This window comes from Miniopterus natalensis, chromosome 19 (genome assembly GCF_054644295.1).
Source record: "Miniopterus natalensis isolate mMinNat1 chromosome 19, mMinNat1.hap1, whole genome shotgun sequence".
In the NCBI taxonomy this organism is placed as follows: domain Eukaryota; kingdom Metazoa; phylum Chordata; class Mammalia; order Chiroptera; family Miniopteridae; genus Miniopterus; species Miniopterus natalensis.
The window spans coordinates 4,425,376-4,438,985 of record NC_142099.1 but is presented as its reverse complement, the minus strand read 5'-3'; the positions used below and the strand labels follow the sequence as shown (position 1 = coordinate 4,438,985).

Genomic DNA, 13,610 nt, shown 5'->3' with positions numbered 1-13,610 from the left:
TATGGGGGAGACAATAGAGAACACCCATTCAAGGCCGGGTGATACTGATGATTGGAAATGCATGGAAGCCAAGAGTCAGCCCTCCCCTCCCCCCTCCCCTCCCCCCCCTCCCCCTAGCTTGGGGAATGCCGGTGGGTTGTCTGTTCAGTTTCCATGGGGCAGCTGCTTCTCTCCGCTTGGTCCCGGCTCTGCCTGGCCCTTTCTCCTTGTGCTGTGGCCGCCGCCTGGAACACGAGGAGCGCTCCCCTCCGCCCAGTTCCAGGGGACGATGCCAAGGGCATGGTGGCCTTGATGAACGGCTCATTTCCTGCCGTGCCACCATCCAGGAGGAAGTGTGCGCGCGATGGACTCTGTGAGATGTTTGTAGATAACAGGAAGGGATCACGGTCAGGAAGAAGAACCTTAGAAATGGTCGATCAAGCTGATAGTTTTATAAGTTCAAAGGAAGAAAATGTGAATGAAACTTACACACCTTCTGTGCGACACATTGCCCACGCTCCCCAGTCCCCCGCCTGTCCCTTCGCTCTTCTTTCTTCCTCTCCCAGGAAGGATCTGTCTCCACCTCCAGGGTGGAAATCCCCACCCTCTGTAGGGGCGCGTTTCACCCAGGACTGTCTGCCACGATCCACGGGACACGGGACTCCTTCAACAGTGTGTTTTCCACCGTCTGAGTTTACCAGCCCAGCACAGCATCGCAGAGAGGCTGGGGGTTAAGACATCGGGTGCAGACAGTGTGGGGGGAGGTTGGGCTTCGCCCCAGCCCCTCAGCACCTCCTCGCTGGTGTGGAGGGTAGAACATGCCTTCTCGTTTCCCAGCAGATTTCTAGTTCACTGAACCGTCTCCCGGAAAACACACGTACACGCACTTGCCATCCCCCACGCCAAACCAGAATTCTGAGAGACAGTCTGTATCAGTGGGGCCTCTTAGAGTTATAAATGATAGGAACCCAATTTGAGTTAGCACTAGTGCTAAGGAGAGCTAACGTTTATTAAGCATTAACTACATGCAGCTGCACTGTTAGGGCTTCACGGATCCATCCAGCGGTCGGCAGAGTTGGACCCTTCAGCTCCAGAGAGAGAGTCATCTAGTCGTCTTCTTGTAACGTATGAAAAAGAATATTGAAACGTAAAGCGCATTTATATATGAGGCAATACAGTTATACTTTTTGGCTCAGTACAGTATGCCCTATTTAATGCTTTTGTTTGATGTTTTTATATGTCAATGATACCTATTTTGGAATTGGACCATAATGATAGCTTGGCCTAGAGCCAGATGCTATTCCTACTTTTTTCTGATTTTGAAATCAAGTCACCACAGTAGGAATGGAATTTGAAAAGGGTCCGTCCCTCACACCTTTAGGTCTCTACTGAAATGTCCACATTGTACTTATCCCTTTTCTGATTTTTGAAACAAAATAGCCGCCTCTCATTTCCCGCACCCCCTGATGAGTCCTCTGCCCTTTATATTGCTTTAGTTTCTCCATAATTCTTATTACAGCTGACAAATAGAATATATTTTTCTATGATTTTTTTGAAATAGCCGTGGTTTAAATATGAACATTGAAACCTAAGACATCTTAGACAACATAAGTTAGTTGGAAGGTGGAGATGGGCAAGCTATTTTGAGCAAGGTGTTAAAAACACCCATCGTGTTACATCCTGTGGGTTGGTCAGTTTGGAGAGTTAATAAGTTAAAAGAAAAATTCTTTAGTTACTAAAGGTTTGCCTTCTACATTCTTTTATGTAAAAATCCTTATAACAGTGAAAGCCGTGCGTTTGAAAATGCCGAGAAGAAGCGGGGCCGGCTGTGGGGTTGCCTCCCGATCGCCCGCAGGCGCCTGCGTGTCGTTCAGAGCTCGTTACCGGCCAGATGAGCGGGCTCCGGGCACCCGCGACGGCGACTTCCGCTGTCACAACTCACACTGCTCTGGGGATCTCCAGCTGACACCCGGGGCGCCATGTGCTCACAGTGGGCCTCCCCAGGCCTTGAATTTAGGAGCGGAGGAGACCTGAGACGTCTTCAGTCCTAACCTTTAGTTTTCCAGAGGAGGCCCTGAGTCCAGGGCGCTGCTGACGGTTCCCCTGCCGTTCTCGTGCTCCTTCTGAACAGCGTTTGCTCTTAGCACCTTCTGGCACCAAATATGTGATGTGTCTCCCCCGTACCCCCATCAGATCCTCCGAGGTGTACGTTCCATTCAGTCCCAACACTAACCGCCCGGAGTCAGCGCAGCCCCCGCGAGGCTCAGGGCTCAGGGCTCAGTTCCGCAGGACTGCCCCCTCCTCAGGTTTCTAGAACCAGTTTAAACCTATTTCGAGTGTTTCGGCGCCTACGGTACCGGCAGGACGCTGGGAACCGGAATACCCTGAACTAGAGGTTTAAAGCGTCAGCTCTGCTCTGAACTGTTTGCATTTTCATTGTGGATGAAACCTGCTCATCAACGTTCAGGGAAGAATATATCCAGCACCCCAGTGAACAGCATGACCAGAGGGCTGGAAATGGAAGAGTTTATCAATGGAAGAAAGCTTGAGACGTGCTATTAAGGTTGACTGAATTGGAAAGGGGAGAGGAAAGACCATTCTGGAAGGAAAATCCTGGGAATAAGCTTTGCAATAAATATGGGGAGATAATTTTAAATTATTAACATCTATTTGCATATGAATTCTGCTTAACTTTGACCACATTGCATTTCGATATTTTATAGCCATCTGTTTGTCATAAGTGATACCACTCGAGTCGGTATTATTGTATTGCGATTGATTTCATATATAATTTTAAAGCATTATTGTCCACATATTGTTCATAAGAACAACTTTAAAAGCTATGCTGAAAAGAAGTCTTAATACCCTTTAAAAAACCCACCTAAATTCTTTCTACCATTTACCAACTAAATTTTAGCAAGAACTTATTAGAAATGTTTGTAGTCAGGCCCTGTGTCTGAGCTCTGCTTCTTTTGGGTAAAGATTTTAAGTGGAAGTTACAAGCATGAGTTTTGAAATAAACTGGTTTTGAATTAATAAAGATGTACCTTTCCATACAAAGCAAGCCTCACTCACTTGGGTTTGTAGTTTTCTAAGAGCACTTAACAGGGTGTTTATTTAATTTGATCTTAGTCACAAAGCAGTGAACAGTCTCATGCTTGAGAAACTCCCAGGTCCTTGTGGTGGTTCGACCTCTCCAATCCTGGTGTAGAGTCCCCTGGATGTTAAAAGCAAAAAGAAACAGAAGCCACATGAGTCCAGCTTATCAGAAGAAAGAACACTTAATACTAAATTTAAACCACTTGAAAATAATGAACCGTGAGGTGTGAAGTTCAAGACAGGACCTAGGAAGTCCCCCAAGGCTCTAATCAGTTATCGTTTCCATTGAATTCTGGATTTTTTTTTTCCATCTCACTTATAGAAAACAGCCACTCTTAGCTCTAAGTATTCTTTGCCTTTATATTTTAGTACTCAAACACCGCTCCTCTCTTGATATTTTCTTTTTTTTCTCTCTCTTTCTCTTAATCTATTATAAATTATCTGGCTAACTGTTTCCTGGTTGATACTAGAAACTAGTATTTTTGCATATATTTTGAAATGTATCTGCACAGTTACCTCTGCTACCCCCCAAAAATGACTTTGTCTAATAAATATTAATCAGAAGCTGCTAGAAGCCTGCTTTTAATGTGCCCAGTATTTACTTTGCCCGCAAGGGCTGGCTGGTTTCTCCTGGTTGTAAGTTCCTGTCCCCTAGTGATGTTCCCTGGCTTTGGAGACACTCGTCCCCATCAGTGATCCAGGAGGAAGCTTTCTTGAATGGAGGCTGTCATCTTTGGTGAAGGAGGTACAGGTGATGTTGCTCCATTACACAGAGGGCTTCCCATAAAGTTTCACTTAAATTGTAGTTCTTTAAACGAAATAAAACGCGTGCCTGGTGTGTGAGACAGCAGATCTCTAAACCCAGAGGCTGAAAGCCCATCGAAGGGGCTGCGTGCAAGTCCCCTTGTTCTGATGGAAAGATACAGGCCCCGGAGCCAAAGGAATGACTGCTGATGCCCAGGGAAAGCCAGACTAGTGGGCAGCAGATTTCCTGGCCGGACCTAATGGTCCCTCAGGACTTGAAATTCTCAACTCTCGATTCACCTAGATCTTTGTTCATAATACAATACTGTACAAATATCAATACCAACAATTTTATTAGATTTGTACTCATTACATTCGCCTATAAGTAATAAAGACTGTGATCTATTTTGACATTAAGTACATCCCTTAATTATATTATAAAAAAATTGTAAGCTATACATTGGCATTATAAAGATCTTTTAAGATTAAAAAATCAAGGTTTAAAAATGTTTAATTTTGTTTTCTATGCGCAGTCGATGTTTCAGGTGGATGTAGCGGGTTGAAGTAAATGGAATTAACTTTGGTAGTTTACTTGTGACTTCAGCTGCCAAATGCCCCCACTTTGAGACAAAAAAAGATGTGGTTTTTTTACAGGAAACACTGTACAGGATTGTGGTTTATGTAAAGGAAATGCCCACTGAGAAACAAAAATACTGTTAGTCCTTAATGGTGTCCTTGCTGCTTGAAGTGAAATGAGTTGGTATGAGTAACCCTCACTCCTACATTTGATGTTCAGAATTAATCCTAAAGCACTTTAACGTAGGGCTTGGTAGGGACTCTGTGTTTTACCTGACTTGCTAACAGAATGCAGTTAGGGGAGGCGACCACGTGAAGGCTGTGTGAAAATGGGAACAGATGGGTAGGGGCCTTTGGTTTGATTTTGACAGTATCACACAAGGCGTCAACCCAGATTGAAAACCCCACAGCGGTGCAGCGAGCGATGCTATCATCCTACGCATTTGCTCTGGAGACTAGGAGTGGATCTGTAACTGTCCTAGAGTAATTCCTTTCACAAGTCATTGAGTCTGTTTGACTAACATTTCTCTGTGTAATTGGCTCATCCTGGCAGATGGATCAGGGCTGGAGGGAGATCTCCGCAGGGTGCCTGCTGCTCTCCAGCATCTGTAATTTGTGATGTGAGAAGCTGCTGGTTCGAGTTTTCAGTGTGGACACACCTGCATAAATAGGGCTGAAAGAAGCTCTCGACTTGAGTAGGTCAGACCTCTCATCTGGCAGGTGCATCACAGAGGGGGTGTTATCTTCTGTTTTTGAGGTTGCTCACTGTGGTTGGCAGAATCGAGGCCTCCCAATGATGTCCAAGCCCTAATTCCTGGAAACTGAATATGGTACCCTGAGATTTCTCAGGTGTGATTAAGCGAAGGACCTTGCGATGGGGAGATTATTTAGGATCATCTGGGTGGGCCCAGTATAATCACATTGATCCTTAAAAATCACAGAACCTTTTCCGTGGATGTCACCACGGATGATTCAGAGTAGAAGAGACTAGATAAAACTAAAAATATATTTATATTAAAATATTGGAGAGACAAAAAGAACTATATGGAAGGTGATCTATGAGAAGTTATTATATTAAGTTTTAGGTTATTAGCATATTAACTTTTACTAAAGATTTTTCTAATATTTATAGAGCAGATGGTAGTTACAATGAAAACATTTTTAATACAAAAACTAGAAAAAAGTGACGCTATTTAATGTTCAGACACAGTTGTTACCTGCTTTAAAAAAAATCTAGACTGAGGCTGGCATTATGCCTTTATTTCCCATGTGTTTCCTCTCTTGTATTAATATTGGTTTCAGATCCTATCAGGACAATCGATTTGATTAAAGCCGACACGAGCTCAAGGACTTCACCCTCACAGCCTGTGTCACGGGGCCTCCTGTGAGAGCACTTGGCTGTAATGATCAGTTGACCTGTCAGTTGAGCACCATAAAGCTTAAGTGCCCGGAAAAGGCTTTGGTTTCTCACTGAGACTGGAACGAGATTCTTCCTGAGAAGCATGCACGCAACATCCATCAGCCGGCTGTTTGTAGAGTCGCAGCCCACAAGAGTGATCATGAAGAATGACCTTACATTTTGTCTGGGTTTCTGAACACTCACACTTATATTATTGCATTGAGCCATTGTGAACAAATATTCTTATTATCTCTGTTTACATATAAAACTCAGATGGGTTAATAACTGTCTAAGGCTAGTGTAAACAGTGGGGTCAAGAGAAACACATTCATTCTTAACCGTATGCATTGCAGGTACATTTGAAATGACTTCACGTTTCACATGAATGAAACTCCTGAAGGGAAATGTACTAACCTTAAGACGGTAGGGAGGCAGGCACTTACAGCAGAGAGCTGTGACCATCAGTCCCTCGTTTCATGAGGCGGCACTGTCATCTCAGTGTGGCTGGAGGTGGGCAGGTGACAAGCGACTCCTTTCCTCGGTGGCCGATTAACCTGGCTGCGTAGGTATGGGCGCCGTTTCAGCGTCGCCGAGCAGGTCGATGCCTGTCCCGAGGAAGGCGCGGAACAGCCTCGGCCGAGAGCAGGGACAGATTCGGGCAGCCGATGACATGTAAGCGGGTTTGGAAAGGTAACCGAGATTTACCCTGGCACTTTGTGAGAAGCTGTTTTATTTTGATGTAAAATCAGAGTTCCTTCGAGGTAGGAAAGGCCGAAGTGTTTGTGGGTAGGACGGTAGACAGAATGGGAAGATTTCGGCGGGAGAGCCGTTATGATATCCATGCGCTTGACTATCTCGATCGTGAGTTTTTCTACATGTCCTTCCTCCATCTATTAAGGAGGGACAGGCTGTGGAATTTCCCCCCTCCCAATAGGTTATTGTCTTTGAAATGAATCATAATATTTGGTAAAGGGTAGTTATGTGCATTGTTATTTTTTTTACCTTATTTCATTGTCTTTTCTCCCACTTTCATCATTTATGTGTGTGTGTGTGTGTAATTTTCACCTGAGGATATGTTTTTATTGATTTTAGAGAGAGAGGAAGGGGGGGGGAGAGAGAGAGAGAAACATCAATGTGAGAGAGAAACATCCATCAGTTGCCTCCTGTACATGCCCCAACTGGGGACTGAACCCACAACCTTTCGGTGCCCAGGACAACACTCCAGCCAACCGAGCTGCCCCGCCAGGGCCCATCATTTTAACATTTCTATTTCTCCTGAGGTGTTCACACTTTGCTTTCAGGACTTTTTCTTCTAAGGCTATAATAGCACGAATGAGTATTTTAGGAAACTTGAATGCCAGCATTGGTAGTGCTTCCCCTAGGCCTTCGTCCATGGTGAGTCTGCCGTAGAAGCTGCTGCTTCCTATTGTATTTCTCCAGAGACAGCCTCAGACCCAGCCAGGCCGCTCAGCGCGGCTCCCACAGGCAGAGGCGTTACCCCGCCTGCCCTTTCCGCATCCAAGTCATCGGGAAGCTTTCGTCGTTTCTTTATGTTCACGGGCCTTAACGAACACTTGGCCCTTGTTGTGAATGAGAGAGGCATAGACTCCTGCTTTCTAAGTATATTGGATTGGAAAGATTTTCAAGAATCGGTTATCAGGGAAATGAAGGTCAGATGTTTTTGTCCGGTGTCTTCGGGGAAGAAGACGGGCAGTTGTTGTTGTAACTGTTGTCATAGAGTTTAATCCTGCAGGCATCACACGTCCACGCTGGTAAAGCGTCAGGAGGAAGTACTGGGGCCGTGCAGATATTTTTACAGGCACCACACAAAGCTACGGAACAAATTCCCCCACCCTCATTCTTTTTCCACTTAAAACTTAAAAGTGAGAAATTTCCATTACTCTGACAAGTACGATTTGAGGCATCCATACGCTCATCACTAAGGTTTCAGAGATTAACTTTTTGTCACATTTGTTTCGTGTCATTTTTCTTTTTTTTGTTATAAAAAATGTTTATATGCAGCTGAAGCTTCCATGCTACCCATAATTTCTATTCTGTCTCTCCCCCGAGGTGATTATATGTGCTCATATACTCAAGAGAAGAAATAGTCCCTGTTTGTAAGAAGTTTTGAGTAATACATTTTGAAGGAGAGAGAAAGCTAAGTTGTTAGAGACAAACTTTTTGGTTTCTTTGATGAAATAGGTTTTGCTGTTTCAACTAGAGCCCTGCATGAAAGGTTCAGAAAATGTCATAGCCTTCCCCCCCGACCCCACACTTGAGTGAAAAATCCAGAGTGCTGATATTTAAGATAACAGACAGAAAAAATATCTACACATAATAGGTGATTTCTTTCTAACAATTCAGGTGTCGTAAAAATCTAATCGAACAAAAAACTCCATGTATATTTTGACTGACAGACTCAGTCTTCTTGGGGAAGTCATGCTCTTGAGTGGAGGCCTGTAGGATACACTCCTTTTTATTCCCCCCCTAACGACGAGAGTAAAATGGTAGGAGTGAGGCACCAGGAGGGAGACTGAGTAACAGCTGCCCGGAGACCTCCCGGGAATATCCTTAGCCTTCGCCTCTGTGATTATTTTGTACTTTTATTACTTATTATTGTATTTATAAATGTGATTTATGCTGTTTGTGTCTTTTAAATGCATCCATGATTTACAGAAATGACGCAATTCAGCTTATTTTTAAAAGACGTTTTTGAGATGAATCTCTGGTGGCGCATGTAGTTCTAGTTCATTTTTTTCACTGTTCTAGATAATACCAATATAGACTGTCTCATAGTTTACCCCCCCGCCCCCCTCCCTTCCTTGGAGGCAAATAAACTTGAGTCTGTGGGACTCCTGAGCAGCTATTGCCGAGAGCAGCATCAGCATCTTAGGGTAGAAATCGCCGGGGTGCGTTTCCACGGAGGTTAATGGAGCAGAGTGCGCCCGGATCTAGATGGATCCTGCCTGATTGATCGGCGGTGGGCCCTGGAGACGGTGACATTAAGAGGGAGGCGGACGTCCTCTCCTCTGGGAGACTTGCCTTTGGGTGTGCCCACGAGCTGCTGACTCACCACAGCCTTCAGATCAGCTCGGCGAGGGCTGCTGCCAGCCGCCCTCACCCCCTTAAACGGGGCCCAGGTGGCAACCCGCTCTCAGCAGTTGGTCTGGTCAGGAGTCCCTCTGTGCCATTTGGTGACAGGCACGCTTCCTGTTGTCCTTTCCGGATTAATCGCCTCCATGTGAGCGGTGTCTGGAGCTCCTTGGGGTGGCCCTTGGGAATCGGGGCTCCTGAATCTCTGGCTGCCAGGTGAGAGTGTGGAGCTGGGTCCAGAGCAGTGAATTTGAAGGACGTCTGCTAATATGTTCGATTCTGTGCAGAAGCCATTGCTACCTCCTCCCAAACACATCAGGACGCCCGTTTGGGAGAAGACCCGGCTTCTCTAATGTCAAACCTGTTTTTTGGTGTGTTTTTTCCCCATTAACCCTTGATTTTTTTTAGAGAGAATGGAAGAAAGGAGAAGGGGGAGAGAAACTTTGATGTGAGAGAGACATAAAAGATCGGTGGCCTCCCACAGGCGCCCGCCTGACTGGGGCTGGGCATCGAACCTGCAACCCAGGTATGTGCCCTTGACTGGGAGTCGAACCCACGACCCTTATGTGCGCAGGCCGATGCTCCAGCCACTGAGCCTCAGCGTCCCAACCTTTTGATGCAAAGCGCAGCTGGGTTGGTTTTTCCATGCACAGACCATGGTTTGAGCTTATGACTCCCCGTTGCAACTTGAACTGTTTTAAAACAAGACAAGGTTTCAGCCCATATCACCTAGTCCGCGAATTGCTCGAGGTACCTCGGAATCCCTTTGAGAAGTCAAGTCCAGCGGCGTTTCTCAGGGGACCCTGATTTGTAGTCAGTTAACAGTCATTCCTGTCCCCCCCTTAGATGTTTCCTTTTCAGTTGTTCTTTGTGGTTTTTAGAGGTTTTCGTGTTGATTTGTAAGAGCTGCTTGGTATTAAAAGCATCAACCCTTTGTCTTTACTACGATTCTGTTTACGGTTGGTTTGCTCTCTGGTAGTTTTACGTTTTTATGAGTTCCGATCTGTTGAAATGTCCCTTTATGATTTCTCCCCATCACGAGGTATGCTTTACTTGTGATGAATCATGAAAATCTCTCACGGCCTCGAATCCCTGTGGCACGTAGTGGGGGAGTGCTCTTTTCATCGGGAGGCAAGTAAGGGTGATACCCCAGAGGCTTCGGCTGTGTCCTGTCTGGTGACCTCGCCACTGCGCTGAGTTGACAGTAGACAAAGGAAGCCTTCAGGAAGCAGTTCTAAGAAAGGAACTGTAAGGTTTTGCTTGTTTTCCAGTTGCCAAGAACGACACGAGAATTGCTTTTAGGGGGAGAAAATTGCACGGGCCCCTCGGAGCGCAGCGGAAGGATCAGAGGCACAATCTGATAATACAACAGCCCCCTCCTTCTGGGCAGGCTCCGCTCAGCCTTGCGAGCCCCTGGGAGCAGCTTATTTGTAGGGAAGTTATAAAAAAAAGAATCCTGCCCGATTTCGCAGTATACACACAGGAACTTAGAAAATTTTCCTGCCCTTTGGCCCAGAAACTTCACTGTTAGGACCTTACCATCAGGAAATAAATAGACACATGGGCAACCTACCTACCTACCTACCTACCTACATCTGTCTGTCTGTCTATCTATCATCTATCTATCTATCTATCTATCTATCTATCTATCTATCTATCTATCTATCTATCTATCTATCTATGTATCTATCTATCATCAATCAATCATCTGTCTATATCTGTTTATCCATTTATTTGTTGATGGATATCTGAGCTGTTTTCACCTTTTAGCCTCTGTGATTAGTTCTGCTATGAACACGCGTGTCCAGGTATCTGAGCACCGTCTTCAGTTCCTTTGGTACGTGCCCAGCAGCGAAGTACGCTGTCCAGGGTAGCTGCCCCAGTTTGCATCCCCAGGGGCAATGTGCAGGGGTTCCAGTTCCTCCACACCCTCGCCAGCTCTCGCTTTTTAACAGTGTTACAGCCATCCGGATGGGTGCGCAGTATCTCCCTGTGGCTTTGGTTTGCGTTTCCCCGACGACTGAAGGTGTCGAGCACCTTTTCGTGTGCTTATTGGCCATTTGCAGGTCGTCTTTGGAGAGATGCCTTTTCAAGTCCCTTTGCCTGTTTTTTAATTGGGTGGTTTATCTTCCTCTTGTCGAGTTGCAAGAGCTCTGTGTGTGTGTGTGTGTGTGTGTGTGTGTGTGTGTGTGTTCTGGAGAGTACACCCTTATCAAACACACACTTTGCAAATATTTTCTTGCATCCTGTTTAGTGCTTTAAAGGCAATTTGACAAAGGGTGTGGCTCTTTGGAATTTTGCTATTTTATGCACATTCACGGCTTTTCTCACCCACAATCACTCTTCCTAAAAGCACTGTCTTAGGCCTGGCGGGTTGTGTTCTTGTCATTCCCATTTGCCACCCCCGGGCTCACTCATGGCCCGTGTTCGCGAGCACTTCCTAAGCGTTAACGTCACAGCCCACGTGACTTCCACACCTCTACTACAGATGGACATTTTAGCATCAGAACTGCGAGAATTCCTGTGTCAGCTGCACCTCCCAGGACAGCGGGTGAGGATCCGTACTTTGAGATGTGATTAAATATGCATGTCGAAAGCATTTTTCTAAGCGAGCGCCTGGATGCGGAAATCAATCATCTTCGTTCAGGGGCGTGGAGACGGCCACAGTCGTGTCCTGCCTGATGACCGCAGCCCCGTAAATGATTAAATCCCAACATTTGTTCCTCATTTCTACATGTCTCGTTAGGGGAACAAGAGTAGCGCCGCTCAGTTTCTGTTCCCGCTGCTCCTGGCCCCGGGCCCTGAAATCTGTTGTCCCGCTCACTACAGAAGAGGAAGGGGCAAACCCGACGAGCCCTCCTGCCGCTTCCAAAGCAGCGTTTCTCCGAAGCTGAGCTCCACTGAGCGCTCCTGCAAGGCAGCGCCAGCAGGCCGGCGTGCACGTGGCTGCCAGCGTCGCCTCGGTCACCCTGCCCCCACCCCATCCCGAACCACCGGCCTCCTCTCCAAATCCTCGCTCCCATGTGCACAGGCCGCTCAGCTGTTCCCCTGCGATGGGGGTGTGGGCAGGTGACAGGTTTGAAGTGTCCGACAGCCTCGACGTGGCCAAGTAGAAGGTGGACACGAAGGGAGCGAGATTGAAGGTGCGGAGAGAAACTGGAAGCCGGCCCAGTAGCTGCGGCAGGAGATAGGCAGCCCGGGCTGGGGCCGAGGCGGAGGGGCAGAGGGGCAGAGGGGCAGAGGGGTGGGACCTGAGACAGGTTTTGGAGGGTGAGTCGGTGGGATTTAGACCTGGGTGTGAAAGGAAAATACAGATCTGGAAAGTTTCCCCAACCTGGAGCCAGGGGAGGGAGAGGGAGCCTGGGGGTGGTTCGGGGGGAGAAGCAGGTGGGCAGGAAAGTTGCCCTGTGGGGTCTCCAGAGGCAGAGTGCAGGGGCAAGGAGGCAGGTTGGCAGGAAAGATGCCCTGTGGGGTCTCCAGAGCCGGAGTGCAGGGGCAGGGAGGCAGACGCAGCAAGACCACAGCTCTGTGGAAATAAATGCCCCTGAGACAAGTGCACGTCTGTTTGGTTTAGAAAAAAAAAAACTTTGCTTAATGGGCCTCATCTCTTAGAGCTTGAAAAATATCCACTGTAAAGCAAATCGGAAAAATATTACTCAGGAAATGGTGGCTCCAGAGCCACTCAGACCGTGAGGTGCGGTGAGTCTGCTGAGAGTTGTGGGGGGCGGGGAGCAGGCTGGGATGGTGGGGGCGCTGGGCCGGAGGCTGGCGATTCTGGCCCATCCGGCGGCGGCGGGCACACAGACCTGCAGGCCAGTAAAGAGCCCAGGAAACTCCCAGCTGCCCTTCAAGATGCAGCCAAGGTTACCGCTTCTAAGAAGCTGGTTGAGCCTCCCCTGGTCCGTCCCTCAGGCTGAGGGGACAGTTGGCTTTGCTCTCTCCTCTGGGCTGTGGCTGGACTTAGCAATACGAGGTCTGGATTGTTACTTAACACCCCTGTGGCCTTTCCCAGCAGATGGTGGGGTTTTTGAGCGTTGGAAGTGTATAATCTCCACTTTACTGGTGATAGCAGGTGATGGTGACAGTGATGGCATGAAAGGTTATGGGTTCGATCCCCAGTCAGGGCACATACAAGAATCAACCAGAGTGCGTAAATGGAACAACTAATCGATGCTTCTCTCCTTCCTTCCCTTCCTCCCTCCCCCGCCGTCCAAAATCAATTAAAAAAAAAACTATGGGACGTTCCTCTATGCATTTAATATATAGAGACTTACCTATCTGTTATCTTCACAATAAACTTTGTGTGATAGGTGATGGTTTTATCCTAAACTTATAGGCAGGGAAAACAAGGCACAGAGCATCTCCCTAACCTCCCCAGTCACCCAGCTGGCGAGAGGTGGAGCTGGGCTTCGAACCCAGAATCTCTGAGCCTCCAGCCTGCACCCCTAACCAGTCCAGTGCATAACTTTGATGACAGGAGGCAGTGTTCTCAGTAGAGCTCTACTTTCAAGTCTCACAAATAATAGGTACAGGATAATTCCTGCATTTATGATCACAGTCAGGGCCCGCACACATTAGAATTTGGACACTTCTCACCCCCATGGATAGTCCACTTTGGACCAGGGAAAATTCATTTCTCACGTTCACAGCTGGTGATACGGAGTCACATGCTGGTCGTCAGGCTGTGCTGCTTTGCGTTGCCCGGGGAGGAGGTGCCAGG

At 47.1% G+C, this 13,610-nt stretch overlaps 1 protein-coding gene across 2 annotated transcripts in view; it reads left to right on the top strand.

The window, feature by feature from the left end:
* The window catches only part of VAV3 (vav guanine nucleotide exchange factor 3), a 157,537-nt gene that overhangs the window by 45,412 nt on the left and 98,515 nt on the right, over positions 1 to 13,610 (top strand). The gene's annotated exons all lie outside the window — the stretch shown is intronic.